General features: G+C 45.9%; 1 long non-coding RNA gene across 1 annotated transcript; it reads left to right on the plus strand.

Annotated features, from left to right (window-relative positions):
* Window positions 1–3,886: 3,886 nt before the first annotated feature.
* LOC127003478 (uncharacterized) lies at window positions 3,887–5,483 on the plus strand. The gene is made up of 2 exons (XR_007757086.1): window positions 3,887–4,303; window positions 4,425–5,483. It is a non-coding gene; the product is annotated as an uncharacterized LOC127003478 (long non-coding RNA).
* Window positions 5,484–16,007: the final 10,524 nt, after the last annotated feature.

The following is a 16,007-nucleotide window of genomic DNA, read 5'->3' on the forward strand; positions in this document are numbered from 1 at the left end:
CTCCCTTCCTCTCCCTTCCCCTGTCTCCCTGTTTTAGCTCCCTTATTGCATCGCTTCTTATTCCCCGTTCGTCTCTGTCCTTCTCTCCCTTCTCTCCCTGGCTCTTTCCTTCTCCCTGCTCATCCTTCTCCCTTCTCCCTTCTCCCTGGTCCCTTGTAGGTCCATCTTGTATCGAACGCGTCCAAGTCGTTTAGTTCGACACCCAAGGGACTAAAGGGGGTCGTCTCTCTCTCTCTCAAAAGTGGATTTCGTGTCATGTTACTTGATGAAACGGAAGCTGTGTTCATTATATCAGAGAGAGAGAGAGAGAGAGAGAGAGAGAGAGAGAGAGAGAGAGAGAGAGAGAGAGAGAGAGAGACGGGTGGAAGGGAGCAGAATGGCTGACAGTCGCAATTTATATCCATTTCTGCCCCTGATTAAGCTGCCAAAATGGAGGTGTGGTGATGGGTGGCGAGGGAATGGTGCAGGAGAGGAGGAGGAAGGACGGGAGAAGAGGAGGAGGAGGAAGGAAGGAAGGGAGAAGAGGAGGAGGAGGAAGGAAGGAAGGGAGAAGAGGAGGAGGAGAAAGGAAGAGAGAAGAGAAGGAGGAAGGAAGGAAGGAAGGGAGAAGAGGAGGAGGAGGAAGGAAGGAAGGGAGAAGAGAAGGAGGAAGGAAGGAAGGAAGGGAGAAGTGGAGGAGGAAGCCCATGGGAATTTTAAAACGAAACTATAGTGAATGTGTAAGTGTGTAAACGATATGCCAGGTAGCAGCTTCACATGGCTCTTAGTCTGCATAAAATCATGTATATATGTATGAGTATTTATGTATAAGTGTAGCAGAGGGACCGTAATAACATGAATGAATGATATGGGCCCTAAGCGATTACTCATGTCAGAATGGGAGGCGGAAGGGAAGGTGAGTGTACAGATGACAGGGAGGGAGTGACAGCCAGAAGGGAGGCGTGGAGACGAGACTTAGCACTGATGTAATGAGGGAGACTGGATCGGGTGTTAAGCAGGGCGAGGGAAAGGGAGGAAGAAGTGGCTGTTTACGGGGAAGGAAGGTAGGTAGGTAGGTAGGTAGGAGTTGTTAGTAAGAGAAGGGAAGGGCTCTCTCTCTCTTTGTTGTTGTTGCCTTTGAGCCGCGTCCTTTGATGTTAAAAAAAAAGTCAGTTCAGAATTTAAAATAAAGTTACACACCACCACCAACAAAAATAATAAACCAATAATAAAGTTTGGCGTAGAAGCGAGAAATGGAATCAGGTCACACACACAATAACAGAACTATGTAGGTTATTTATGTTAGGTAATAAAGTTAAAACAGAGAGGTCAGTTCAGAGTTACGATAAAGTTACACGCGAACACACACATCACAAACCAATAAAAATAAAGTCGAACAAAGTGACGATACATGAAATCAGGTCACATATAACGCCACCAGAAAAATGTGGGTTAGGTTAGATTAGATAAGAGTGGCGCTGTATTTATTGTCTGTTTATATATCACAGGAAGCACTCAAGGGCAAGGAAGCAAACAAAAGCAGACGGCGTTAAAAATAGCCCGAATGAAGGGAAAAAAAAGATAGAGAATTGCTTAAGACAGGACTAGGATGGAGTTTTTTTTTTTTTTTTTTTTTTTACATTAAAGGAGAGATCAAGGGCTTAAAAAAAAACAATGAAAAAAAATGCCCGCTACTTACTAACTTAACAACCTGAATACAATAATCATAATAAAATAACTAGTAAAAAAATAACAAACAGATTAAGACAGTTATTAAGGGGAGGGGAAGGAGGGGGAGCAAGGGAAGGGGCGGAGCTAAAAATACGATAAAGACTTCACAAACACAAAAAAACTAACCTAACTTAACAACCTAGATGCAATAATCATAATAAAATACATGCACACAAAGGAGTTGGTTAAAAAGATCATACACACCTAACTTAAAATCATCATAATAAAAATTGATTCAGATAAAGTTGATAAGAGGGAAAGGTGTTAAGGGTTTGCAGCGGAAGGGGCGGAGCTTAAAATACGATAAAAACTTCACAAACACAAAAAAACTAATCTAACCTAACAACCTAAATACAATAATAATAATAAAATACATGCACACAAAGGAGTTGGTAAAAAAAAATCATACACACTTAGAAAAAAATAACATAACCTAACAACCAAAAAATAATGAAAAAAAAAAAAAGGTTTCAAACAAAGGAGTCGATAGGGAGCAAGAGGCAGGGGGTAAGGGGGAAAGGGTAAGCAGGGTGGTGGTGGTGGTGGTGGTAAGCAGAAGCAGGGTGTGAGTGATGACGCGCACAGCTGATCGATAGACTATTGACGTCACCGCTGGGAGTCACTGCTATTGCTGCTTGGAGGGAGAGGGAGAGGGAGAGGGAGAGGGAACACCTGATACAAAAGCTGAGGGAGAGAGTTAGGTCCGTATTACTAAACATTCCGTCGCCCAAGAACACATATTTGACAAGGCTTTCATAGGAGTTTGGGACATTTCCAAGAGTAGTTTTATGACCCTGGTGGTAGTTTGACCCTTCTTCTGTACCGTGAATCTAAAGAAACACTTATTAGAACCCGATTGATCCCCTCTTTGACCTTCAGAAATAGTCGATATGAGAAGCGAAGAGAAATAGGTAATATGGGATGGGGAAGGGTTGCTTTATATGGGGGGAGAAAAGGGAAGGGAATTAGAGGGAGAGAAGACACCTGATACAAGGGTTGAGATAGAGATTTAGTGTACAGTAACAAGAAGAAGCGAAGAGAAATAGATGATAAGGGATAGGGAAGGGATGTTTTGTATGGGTGAAGATATAGACTTTAGAGAGAGAGGTATTGGAGGTCATGAGTTAAAATGAATGGAAAATGAGTGAAGAAAGGGACACATAAGAACATAGGAACATAAAAGAAGAAGGGTTAAACTTTAGAGAACAGGTAACTTTTTCCAGCAAAGGAGACAGTTCAAGGGCAAAAAAAAAAAAAAAAAAAAAAAAGGAAAAAATAATGAAAAAAGGCCCTCTACTCCCTGCTCCTAAAAAGAGTCCAGAGGAGTGGCCGGAAGACAGGTCAATTTCGTGAGGTCATGAGTTTATATGAATAGAATATAAGTGAGGAGAGGGACACACCAAATATTACCTATTCTAATGGGTATTGGAGATCTTGTATGGGGTAAGGGGAAAGAAAAAAAAAGAGGCAACAGGAATCGTTTAAAATATTCCACAAGTTAAAATAAATTAAATAAAAAGAGAAACGTTTTATATGGGCAAGGTAAAGTAGGTTAATGGTAAAGGGGGAAATCATAATGGAAATGGGAGGGACTGGAAGATGTGCTTGGGGTTAGGAGGCTGTGCTTAAGGGGTGCTATAAAGACCAGGAAGGGGTGATCAGACCAGTAATTCAGGTGAGAAGTTTGGTGCAGCTGGCAAGGGTCGGGGTGGAAGGGGTGAAGGGTGTCGGCGGGGTGGAAGGGGTGAAGGGTGTCGGCGGGGTGGAAGGGGGATGTAAGAGTAAGGATAAGAGTGGAAGGGGTGGCAGGGGAGAGGGTGGAAGGAGTAACGGCAGGGTGAGGATGAACGTGGAAGGGGTGACATGGGAAGGGTGGAAGAAGATAGCAGGGTGAGGATGGAGGTGGAAAGAGGTGGCAGCAGGGTGAAAGGGGTGAGAATGAGGGTGGCAGGGGTGGAAGAGTGAGGGTGAGAGTGAAAAGGGGTGACGGCAGGGTGTGTGAGCGAGGCATGAACGTCAGGGTAGGGTGAGGAAGGCAAGGGCGGCAGGGTGTGTGAGTGAGGCAGGAACGGCAGGGGAGGGTGAGGAAGGCAAGGGCGGCAGGGTGTATACTGTATAAGTGAGCCATGGACAGCAGGGTAGGGTGAGGAAGTTAAGGGCGGCAGGGTGAGGCAGGAACGGCAGGGGAGGGTGAGGAAGGCAAGGGCGGCAGGGTGTATACTGTATAAGTGAGCCATGGACAGCAGGGGAGGGTGAGAACTGAGGAAGGCAAGGGCGGCAGGGTGAGTTAGAGAGGCAGGGTGTGTAAGTTAGGCAGGAACAGCAGGGAAGGGTGAGGAAGGCAAAGTGAGTGAGCCAGGCAGGGTATGTGAGGCATGGGCGGCAGGGTGAGTGAGCCAGGCAGGGATTACCAAGCTTTGTGGCGGGCAAACGTGGCGCAGACTCTGGAAAGCTGGCGAAAAAGTGATGGAAAATTGAGGGGCGGGAGGCGAGTGAGGGAGGGAAAGGAGTTTGGAATTCTGACATGAACGGTCTGCAGCAGGGACGTGAGGTGAAGGTTACTGCAGGCGGTGTAGGTCGTGACGGCGGACAGGTAGACAGGCGAAGCAGTGAATAATTAGATGAGAAGACGAACAGACAGAGAAGCAGATAAAAATGACAGAAATGAATAGGGAAACAGACACACACTCTTCGACAAATTAACAGGTAGATAGGTAGACAGGCGAAGCAGTGAATAATTAGATGAGAAGACGAACAGACAGAGACGCAGATAAAAATGACAGAAATGAATAGGGAAACAGACACACACTCTTCGACAAATTAACAGGTAGATAGGTAGACACGTAGACAATCATACAGACAAATACACAGGTAAATAAACAGATAAGTAAGCAATTAGACAAGAATGCAGGTAGATACACAGGTAAAGAGGTAGAGAATCACACAGACAGACAGACAGGTAGATAATAGGTAGAACAGGTGTCTCAGTAATGAAGAAAAAGGTAAAGGTAAGAAAAGAAAGAAAAAAGAAAGAAGCAGTTTAACATGTACTTCTAAGTGTGGAGGAGACGAACAAGGAAGGGAGGGAGGAAAAGAGTGAGAGGAAGGAGAGAGGCACTTTAAGGCTAGGAGAGAAAAGAAAGGAAGGAAGGAAGAAAGAAGCCATTTAACATGTACTTCTAAGAGTGGAGGAGACGAACAAGGAAGGGAGGGAGGAAAGGAAAGAGAGAAGGGATGAGGGACGGCCGGTTATCTCAATAGTGGAAAAAAAAGTAAAGAAAGAAAAGAACAAAAATAGAAAGGAAGGAAGGAAGAAAGAAGCCATTTAACATGTACTTCTAAGAGTGGAGGAGACGAACAAGGAAGGGAGGGAGGAAAGGAGCGAGAGGAAGGAGAGGGGGTTGGGAGAGGGCCACCGTAAGGCTATCTCAGGTGGAGTCAACTCATTACCTGCCAGAGCTGATGCCAAGAGTGACCTGTCCCGTCCCGCGCCGCCACGCCCTCCTCCTTACCTGCCTGCTTGACAACTTGCTCACCTGTGTTACCTGCTGAGAGAGAGAGAGAGAGAGAGAGAGAGAGAGAGAGAGAGAGAGAGAGAGAGAGAGAGAGAGAGAGAGAGAGAGAGAGAGAGAGAGAGAGAGAGAGGAACAAGCAGAAATGGAGGAGAGAATGAGAAAGATAAAAAGGAACAAGTAGTAATGGAGAGAGAGAGAGAGAGAGAGAGAGAGAGAGAGAGAGAGAGAGAGAGAGAGAGAGAGAGAGAGAGAGAGAGAGAGAGAGAGAGAGAGAGAGAGAGAGAGAGAGAGAGAGATATTTTTTTTCTCAGACTTTATTTTTTTTCACACACACACACACACACACACACACACACACACACACACACACACACACACACACACCTGTAAGTTATGGGGTCATTAGCATTAATTAGCCGTTCTGCATTAAGTGAGGAGGAGTCTTGAATGCCTCGTGGGACGCCCTTCCACGCCGCGCTGAAGGCTTGCCCATTTGTGGTCTTCTAACTTACGGGGAAGTGCTGAGAGAGGGGGGGGGGTGCGATGGGGGAGGGGAAGTTGTGAGGGGTGAATATATGTGTTAGTGGTGTCTGTGTGTTTGTCTGTTGGTTTGCTCTTACGTGGGGCGCTGAGACTGGAGTGGGGTGAAAGGGGGGAGGGGGTGTATGGAGGGTGTGTATAGGGGGGAAGCTGTAAGGGGTGAATGAATATATGTGTTACTGGAATGTGTGTCTGTCTGTTGGTTTGCTCTTACGTGGGGTGCTGAGACTGAAGTGGGGTGAAAGGGGAGGGGTGTATGGAGGGTGTGTCAAGGGGTGGATATATGTGTTAGTGGTATGTGTATTTGTCTATGTTGTTTTTTATTTGTTTGTTTTTTATCCCAGTCTCATCTTGTGTCTTTTTCTCCTTCCTTTTCACTCAAGTTTCTCTTCTATTTATTCTTTATTTAGTCTCCCATTATCATCCTCTTGTTTTTTTGTTTTGTTTTTATGCCTGTATTTTCTCTCTCTCTCTCTGTCTGTTCTACCTCTTCTTACACTCATGCATAACTTCTACTGTCTTCCTCTTGTATTTCCGTCTATTCTGTCTCCGTCTGTCCTCCCCGTCTGTGTCCCGTCTCCTCTTCTCCCTCCCCTCCAAGCTATTGATCGGGAAAATTGACAGGTAAGGGTGACGTGAAGCCTCTTGTACCTCATCTCATTCCGCCTAACCTCGTGATTAGAAATAGATAGGATCGGTAGGGGAGAGGAGAGAGAAGGGGAGGGGGGAGGAAGATGGGGAGAGCTAATGGAAAAGATTGAGAGGAGGAGGGAGGGAGGGAAGAGGAGGACGAACTAGAGAAAGAGAGAGGAGGGGAAGATGGGAGATAAGAAGAAGGTAGATGAGAGAGAGAGAGAGAGAGAGAGAGAGAGAGAGAGAGAGAGAGAGAGAGAGAGAGAGAGAGAGAGAGAGAGAGAGAGAGAGAGAGAGAGAGTATATTTGGTGGCAACGCAGGAGGTATGGAGGAATAAAAGAAGAGGAGAGATAAAAGGGATGAATGGAGGGGAGAGTGGAGGAAAGAAAAAATAAGAATGGAGAGAGGGTGAAGGAATGGGAGAGAGAGAGAGAGAGAGAGAGAGAGAGAGAGAGAGAGAGAGAGAGAGAGAGAGAGAGAGAGAGAGAGAGAGAGAGAGAGAGAGAGAGAGAGAGAGAGAGAGAGAGGCTGACGTAAACATTTTTGGTCTGGCCCGGAGAGAGAGAGAGAGAGAGAGAGAGAGAGAGAGAGAGAGAGAGAGAGAGAGAGAGAGAGAGAACATTAGTATGGAAATCTCATTACATCTTCGTGGCGGACCGTGACGCTGCGTCTCCTCCTCCTCCTCCTCCTCCTCCTCCTCCTCCTCCTCCTCCTCCTTTAAAATTTAAAATTTAAAATTAAAATTAAAATTAAAATCCAATCTTTCAAAATTTGCCGACGACACAAAGGTGGGTGGGAAGGCCCTCACGACGGCAGACTGCGAAATTATCCAGAGAGACCTGGACCAGATCACTCGGTGGTCAGAAAAATGGCAGATGTCCTTCAACACTACCAAATGTAAAGTAATGCATATCGGATCCAGAAACAGCAACCACATATACCACATGGGTGGCGAACCACTACATGTTGCGCAAGAGGAAAGAGACCTCGGGGTCACCATCAGCGGTGACTTGAAACAAACAAAACACTGCAAGTCCGCCTGTAAGAAAGCCAATACAATGCTTGGGTTCATATCGAGGAACTTCGAATACAAGACGCCGGGAGTTATGTTATCCTTGTATAATTCGCTGGTAAGGCCCCACCTGGAATACGCCGTGCAATTCTGGTCTCCTAATTACAGGAAAGACATTGAATTACTTGAGAGAGTACAGCGCCGCGCCACGAAGATGATACCATCACTGAGGACGAAACCCTATGAAGAACGACTCGAGCGACTCAACCTCTTCACGTTGGAAAAGAGACGACTGCGGGGAGACATGATACAAGTCTTTAAGTACCTGAACAAGCTCAGCAACGTTGATCACTCCAAACTCTTCACGCTACAAACTAACCTGAGAACAAGAAACAACGGAAAAACAATTCAAGCAAAGCGATGCAATACCGACATCGGCAGGAGTTATTTCTCGAATAGAGTTGTTCGCCACTGGAACAGCCTTCCTGCAGAAGTGGTTAGCGCAGAGACCATCAACTCCTTCAAGAAACGCATTGATCGCCACTTTGCTGCAACAGGAGTGAACTGAACGTTCCCAAGAGTAGGTACACAAGTGCTTTAATCCTTCCCTGCAAGCCACTCCTGTGGCAAACGGATTGATTAAATCACTGAACGCAGGCAGCCTAGTAATGAGCCAACAGGCTTTCTGCTGCCTGCTAGTCCATGTTTCCATGTTTTCCTCTTTTTTCTTCTTCTCCTTAACCTTCTGCCACTACTTCTACTGCTGCTACTACTACTACTACTACTACCTCCTCCTTGTGTGTGTGTGTGTGTGTGTGTGTGTGTGTGTGTGTGTGTGTGTGTGTGTGTGTGTGTAAGGCAAACAGTTTATTTTCCTCACTCAACGCAAGATGGAAGAGGAGAAGAAACCATGAGGAGGAGGAGGAAGAGGAGGAGGAGGTGGTTAAACACACACACACACACACACACACACACACACACACACACACACACACACACACACACACACACAGAGGCGTACACGTGTCATCTGATCCACTGTTTCTTTTTTTTTTTTATCTCTCTCTGGACGTGACATTTAAGATCACAAAAGGATAGATATTCTTTGACCTTTCTTTCCTTCCCTTCCCTTCTCTTCCCTTGCCTTCCCCTGTCTTCCCCTCCCTCCCCTCTCCATCATTTTCTCCTCCCTTCACCTTCGTTCCCCTCCCTTCCCCTTCATTCTCCTCCCTTCAGCTTCCTCACCCTTCCCTTACCCTTCCTTCCATTGCCTTCCCATCCCTTACCCTCCTCTCCCTTCTCTCCCTTTCATTTCCTCTCCCATCCCCTTCCTATCCTTCCCATCCCTTCCCCTTCCCTTACCCTTCCTTCCATTTCCTTCCCATCCCCTACCTTCCTCTCCCATCCCCTACCTACCCCTCCCTATCCTTCCCATCCCTTACCCATCCTTCCAAGCCCATCCCCTACCTTCCTCTCCCTTCCCTCCCTTCCATTTCCTCTCCCATCCCTCCCCCCCTCCTATTCTTTCCCATCTTCCTCCACCTTCCCCTCCTTATCACCTTCCCTTCCCTTCCATTATCTCCCCTTTCCGTCTCTTTACTCCCCTTCCTTCCCCATCTCCCTATCCCCCCCCCCCCCCAGGCCACAGGGGTAAATTCATCCGGGGGGTGTTCGAAAATTCGTTACGGGGTTGTTTTCCTGCATTTTAGAGGAGGGAGGTGGGGGCAGGGGAGGGAGGAGGGGGCAGTGGGGCGTGTGAGGGGTCAAAGTGAACCAGGAAGTGACCTTGACCTCGATGACCTGGTTTTGATTGGGTCAGGAAAAGAGATAGAGAGAAAGAGTAGGAGGGAAGGGAGGGGAGAGAAAGGAGAGATTGACTGGAGAAAAGGGAGGAAAGAAAGGAATAAAGAGTAGGAGTGGAGAGAGGGGAGGGATGGAGGGGAAAAGGGGAGGAAAGAAATTGATAAAAGGGGAGGAAAGGAAGGGATAAAAGTGGAGGAAGGGAAGAGCAAATCGTACTGAGAGAGAGAGAGAGAGAGAGAGAGAGAGAGAGAGAGAGAGAGAGAGATTGCCGCGTTAAACCCTCATTAATATTGTAATGATGAATGAAAATTGATCACGGAAGGGAATTACACACACACACACACACACACACACACACACACACACACACACACACACACACACACACACACACACACACACACACACGGATGATCTTACACTAAAGGAAGGAAATGGAGGGGCTGGCCAATGGACGAACCTGAACCGCGAAGTAACTGCTCCATCGATCTGAAGAAGAGGAGGAGGAGGAGGAGGAGGAGGAGGAGGAGACGACGAAAAAAGAAAAGTTGAATGAAAAGAAGACAAAGCGTAAAAAGTAAAGAACGGAATAAGAAAGAGGAGGAGGAGGAGGAGGAGGAGGAGCAGAAGACGAAAAAAAAGAAAAGTTGAATGAAAAGAAGACAAAGCGTAAAAAGTAAAGAACGGAATAAGAAAGAGGAGAAGGAGGAGGAGGAGGAGGAGATGAAAAAAAAAGAAAAGGTAGAAAAAGAATACAAAATACAGTAAAAAAGCACAATAAAATGATGAAAATAGGTTAAAGAAAATAAAGAGGAAAAGAAAAGGAGAGAGAAAAAGGAAAAATACAGGATGGAGTTGTGGAATGAAGAAGTAAACAAGAGAGAGAGAGAGAGAGAGAGAGAGAGAGAGAGAGAGAGAGAGAGAGAGCATAAGCATCCTTCCTTAGCATCTTCCAGCACGCAGTCAGGTCACCTCCCATCTCTAAGGCACACTATGACCTTGCCTCTGCTTGTGTATGTCTTGTTGCATGTAATTATGGACCTTAACCGCCGCCGAGACTGTGTGTGTGTGTGTGTGTGTGTGTGTGTGTGTGTGTGTGTGGAATGATAAGCAGTGAGCATAATGGAACTGGAGAAATGAGTAATGAGGGTGGAAGAGGAGGAGGAGGAGGAGATGGTGGTGGAAGAGGAGGAGGAGGAGGAGGAGGAGACTAACAAGGGCAAGATTCAGAAGAGGTGTTGGCGTGTGCTGAAGAGAAAGAGGAGGTGGAGGAGGAGGAGGTGGAAGATGGAGGTGAGTGGGTGGAGGTGGTGGTGGTGGTGGTGATGAGTTTGGGAGGTGAGAGTTTTATCAAGGAAATAATTTTGGTGATAACATTCAGCGTTGCCAAGAGATATGACCCGGAGGAGGAGGAAGAGGAGGAGGAGGAGGAGAAAGAGGAAGAAGAAGAAGAAGAAGAGGAGGAGGAGGAGGAGGGAAAGGGATGCGAAGAAAGAAAAAAAGAGAAAGGTGGATGAAAGAGGAAGAAGAGCGAATGGATGAGAGAGAGAGAGAGAGAGAGAGAGAGAGAGAGAGAGAGAGAGAGAGAGAGAGAGAGAGCGTATCTTTAAATATTTATCTCCATTATTAATATTTGTCGTTTATTTGCTTCTTATTCTTAATCGCTTCCTTTCATCCTTTGTTACTGTGTTTTCTGGGGATAATAGATTTCCTCCTCCTCCTCCTCCTCCTCCTCCTCTTCTTCTTCTTTTGTCTCCTCCTTTTCTTCCTCGTCTTCTTTCTTTTCATCTGCTTATTCCTTACATTCTTCCTCTTCCTCCTCCTCCTCCTCCTCCTCTCCCTCTTCCTTTCTCTCCTCCTCCTTCATTTCTTCATCGTCTTCTGGTTCTTTTTCCTCTGTTTCTTCCTTCTATTCTAACTCCTCCTCCTCCTCCTCCTCCTCCTCCTCTTCCATATCAAGGTTAACTAACGGCACTACGCTTTGACCTTGCATTAAAGGGAGGAGGAGGAGGAGGAGGAGGAGGAGGAAGAGGAAGATTCTTTACGTCGAATATGAAACAAGATTGAGGCAATTAGCTATGAACGTGCCTCTTATACCTCCTCCTCCTCCTCCTCCTCCTCCTCTTCCTCCTCCTGACCTCCCTGACTCACTCCCTTATCAGCATTATCGTGACAAAAGGACTAGTGAAGGATTAGGGGATATTCTCTCTCTCTCGTTTTTTATGGCTGTGATTTTTTTTTCTTTATTTTTTGGGGGGTCGAATTTGCTCTATTTCCTGTTCTGTATTTATTTTTTTTTTTTCGTTTTCGTTTTTGTTTTTAAAGTTGACGTGACGAGTTAAAAGGAAAAAAAGGTAAACACACACACACACACACACACACACACACACACACACACACACCTGTTACCTGAGACTCGCTCATTTCTATCCTCAATTAAACTCTAACTCAAAACCAATTACCTGTGCTCTTACCTGCGCCTCGTGTCGTAACCTTACCTGCATTATACCTGTGATTGCCTAATAATTATAATGACCTTTGACCTCCACAGCTTTGACCTTTATCAGAAAAAAAAATTATATCAGAAAGACCTTAATCCTATCCGTGTGTGTATGTGTGTACGTGGAAACCAAGTGACCTTTCATGTGCGTATCCCTGTGTATGTATGTGCGTCTGTAGACCCGGGAGAGAGATAAGAGGTAGCTCACTCACCCTAGCTCACCGTCTGGCTTTCCCCGGACTCATTCACACACAGGAAGCACTCACGCACACACGCACATACGCTCAGTCTGAACTCTGATAAAGAACAGTGCTCGTGTGCGTTACTGCCGGCTCCCGTGTGCGTCCGTGTACGTGGGTGTGTACGTTTCATCAAGGCAGGGTCGTGGCACACACAGCTGGTGGATGGAGAGAAAGAGATGGTCTTCCGGGGTGGTCGTTGTAGTCCCCCAAAGGTCTTCCTGACGACCTGACTCCCTTAGACATCTTCAGTCCCCTCCCAGCTGGTCGAAATCTTCACCTGGTCGACTATCACCTGTATCTGGTTGACTTGTGCCTCTGCCTGGTCGACTACTACATCATCTGGTCTTCCTGCTCATCTGTATATCATCTAGCAAGTTACCTGGTCGATTATTCCTTCACCTGGTCGACTATACCTTCATCTGGTCGACTGTACCTTCATCTGGTCGCCTAGTTCTTCACCTGGTCGACTACTTCTTCACCTGGTCGTCTAGTCCAATACCTAGTCCCCAACACCTCGCCTTCACAAGTTCCTGAAGCCCCCGCAGAAGAAGTACTTGGTCGGCGTCTGTTCTGCGTCACTTGCGTCGTCGTATGTGGGTGCAGGACGTGTGGTTAGACCTTTCCTTCGTTCGCTGAAGCTTCAACGTGCCCAAGATGACGGCCGTTCACCAGGGCACCCGCCACATCCCCTCCTTCACCCAGCTGCCGCGCGGGGACCACCTTACCTCCGTGCAGTGGCTGTCCCTCGCTGTCAACCTCCTCGATATGTAAGTCACCCCTCCCCTCACGCGTTCTCTGTCAGGGATATTAACAGAGAAAACGTGACGTGAGGTTTAGGGTTCTTTTTCTCTTCTTTTTTCCCTCTTGCTTCAATATTTTAACTCCCTATTTCTTTAATATCGACAAAACTAACACTTTTCGATATATAAGCCCCCCCTCACGCCCTCTCTGTCACTAGTACTAATGAAAGAAAACGTGAGATGGGGTTTGGAATGCTATTTTTGCCATTTTTCTGTTTTTCGTTTCCCTCTTCTATCCAAGTTACAAATAACACTCCTCGATATGCAAGTCACCCCTCTTCACGCGTTTTCTGTCATCTGCACTGTAGAAAGAAAACGTGAGGTGGGGTTTGAAGTGGTCTGTTCCTTTCCATTTTTATCAACCTCTTCAGTATCTAAGTCCCTCCCTCCTAATCTAAAGCCGCAATATCAACATGACTAATTTAATAACAGATAGCGGTAGGTTATGAGGTCTCAGCGCTCTGTTTGTCCGTTTTCTATATCGGTTTCAGTTTTATATCAGTGTCCCCTTCCGAGGCTTCATAACCACAATGACAATGGATCAGGAAACGTGAGACTACAAGGATTCTGTTTCAAGTTTCCTGGATCCCAACTTCTCTATTGAGGTTTGATCCTAAAGATTGATCAGTGTAAAATGGATGTTATTTAAAGCTCTCCCTCTTCTCTCATTCGTGTTAACCTTTGCTTGGGTCATGATAACTGAAAGGGATGATACTAACACCATCTGGTAAAGGCACAGAGTTATAGATATGTCGATAACTCTGTCGGTAAAGGTAAGATGTATAGCGTGTCCCATTTTCTTTTGAGTTAGATGTTGGGGCAAACTTATCTATTTATAATTTTGTTTCCATCCTCTTAGTGGCATAGGATTAAAGATGTGTGTGTGTGTGTGTGTGTGTGTGTGTGTGTGTGTGTGTGTGTGTGTGTGTGTGTGTCACCTGGACGTCGCGGCAGGTGAGGTATAGCCAGGTGTTCGCGAGGAGGAAAAGAAAGTGAGAGTTCTTTTTCCTCTGATGAATAGCGAGTCTTGAGCCCGACTTGGAGGAGGAGGAGGAGGAGAGGAAGTGGAACGAGAGAGTTGAGAGATTAGAGGAAAAGAATCGGGAGAGGAAAGAAAGAATGAGTGAGTTTTAAAAATCGCAGAAGGAAGTGAACTTGTTAAGAGGAAAAGAAGGGCGATGAGGAGAATTGAAGAAGGAAGGAAGGAAGGAAGGAATTCGGGGAAGAGAGGATTACTAGGAAGAGGAGGAGAAGGAGAAAGGAAAAAGGAAGAAATACGAGGAGAAAGAAAGGAAACCGGGAAGGAAGAGAATAGAGGATGAGTAAAAGGAAGAATACCAGAATGAAAATGCAAATATAGTTAGAAGATACGGAAAATAAAACCGAAAAAGTAATAGAAATGAAAATAATTGTTAGAGGACGAGGAAAGGGAAGAAAAGAAAAAAATAATGAAAAGGGAATAAACGAGAATAAAGAAAAAAAACTAAAGAAACGAACGAAAAGAAAACACAAATAAAAAAAAAGGATGAAGAAAAGAAAAACAAAACAGGAAAAATGAAGAATGGGAATGCAAACAACAGATGAAGAAAAGGAAGACGGAAATATACATAGACGAGGAAGAGAAAGGAAAGAAAAACGAATGAAAATCCAAATAATAGATTAATATAAAGAAACGGAGTAAAAGAAGAAAATAACTAATAGAAATCCAAATAATAATGATGAAGAGAGAATCAAACGTATCTCGTCCTGATTGGTGAAGACTCGGCTCAAGTGACCTCATTAATACGTGTATCGGACGGGTAAGAGAGAGAGAGAGAGAGAGAGAGGACGCGACAGAAGATGAGAGGTGTTAGTAGTGGAGGAGGAGGAGGAGGAGGAGGAGGAGGTGTATATAGTAGTACTGTAAACACTTGAAGCCTCCCTCCAGCCCTGTCCCACTGACCCCCCTCTCTCTCTCTCTCTCTCTCGCTCTCTCTCTCTCTCACTGCTCATGGATTTTCGGGCTCTCGCCTCCCCTCTCTTCACCCCTCCTCCTCCTCCTCCTCCTCCTCCTCCTCCTCCTCCTCCTCCTCCTCCTCCCTCCACCAGCATCACCACCACTATGCCATACGTTTCAGTCCTTCGTTCTCTCTCTCTCTCTCTCTCTCTCTCTCTCTCTCTCTCTCTCTCTCTCTCTCTCTCTCTCTCTCTCTCTCTCTCGACACGTTTGTAATTTGGATTTTCGGTTTAGCTTCTTTGGTGTGTGTGTGTGTGTGTGTGTGTGTGTGTGTGTGTGTGTGTGTGTGTGTGTGTGTGTGTTTAATCCTCAAGGAAAGTGTTGATTAATTTTCTCTTCCATTTTTTTTTCTCTCTCTCTCTCTCTCTCTCTCTCTCACACGCATATTGCATTCCGTGGATTGACTGCAGAGAGAGAGAGAGAGAGAGAGAGAGAGTAAATGAAACTGTTGCAGGAAAGACCTTAGACTTTTTGGAGGACTCGTGTGTCTCTCTCTCTCTCTCTCTCTCTCTCTCTCTCTCTCTCTCTCTCTCTCTCTCTCTCTCTCTCTCTCTCTCTCTCTCTCTCTCTCGCTCTCGCTCTCTTTCCTATTGTTGTGGTCCAGTCACCCTGTTTCTCTTTCATTGTCTCCTCCGATCTGCTTCTTACCTCCTCCTCCTCCTCCTCCTCCTCCTCCTCCTCCTCCTCCTCCTCCTCTACCCTTCGTCCTATCCTTCCAATCGTTTCTCTTCGCCTTCTTCTTTGTCTCACCATCCTTACTTCTACTTCTTCTTCTTTTGGTGTCTGTTCTTCCTATGTATTCCTATGTATTCCTCTTCTTCTTCCATCCTCTCTTATCTCGCCTTCCTCCTTCCTTTTCTTCTTCCTCCTCCTCCTCTTCCTTTCTTCTTCGTGGTCTTGTATGTTTCTCTATTCGCTTCCTTTCCCCTTGTGTGTGTGTTTGTGTGTGTGTGTGTGTGTGTGTGTGTGTGTGTGTGTGTGTGTGGATATTTCACAAACACAATCACCCTAAACTTTTATATATATTTTCCTCTTCTTTATTTTCCTCTTTGTCCTTCACGCCCATTGATTCTACTTCTCGTTTCCCATTATTTTTCCCCTCTTTTTTTCTCCTCCCTCTCCCTCCCTCCCTTTCTCTCTCTCCCTTCTCTCTTCCTCGTATTGTGATGCTGGGTCCTGCGGCTTTCCCTCCTCTCCCTCCCTCCCTCCCTCCGTTCCCCTCCCTCCCTTTCCTCTATGCTGTTCCTTTGTGATC

The sequence above is a fragment of the Eriocheir sinensis genome, chromosome 25, assembly GCF_024679095.1.
Source record: "Eriocheir sinensis breed Jianghai 21 chromosome 25, ASM2467909v1, whole genome shotgun sequence".
Classification (NCBI taxonomy): domain Eukaryota; kingdom Metazoa; phylum Arthropoda; class Malacostraca; order Decapoda; family Varunidae; genus Eriocheir; species Eriocheir sinensis.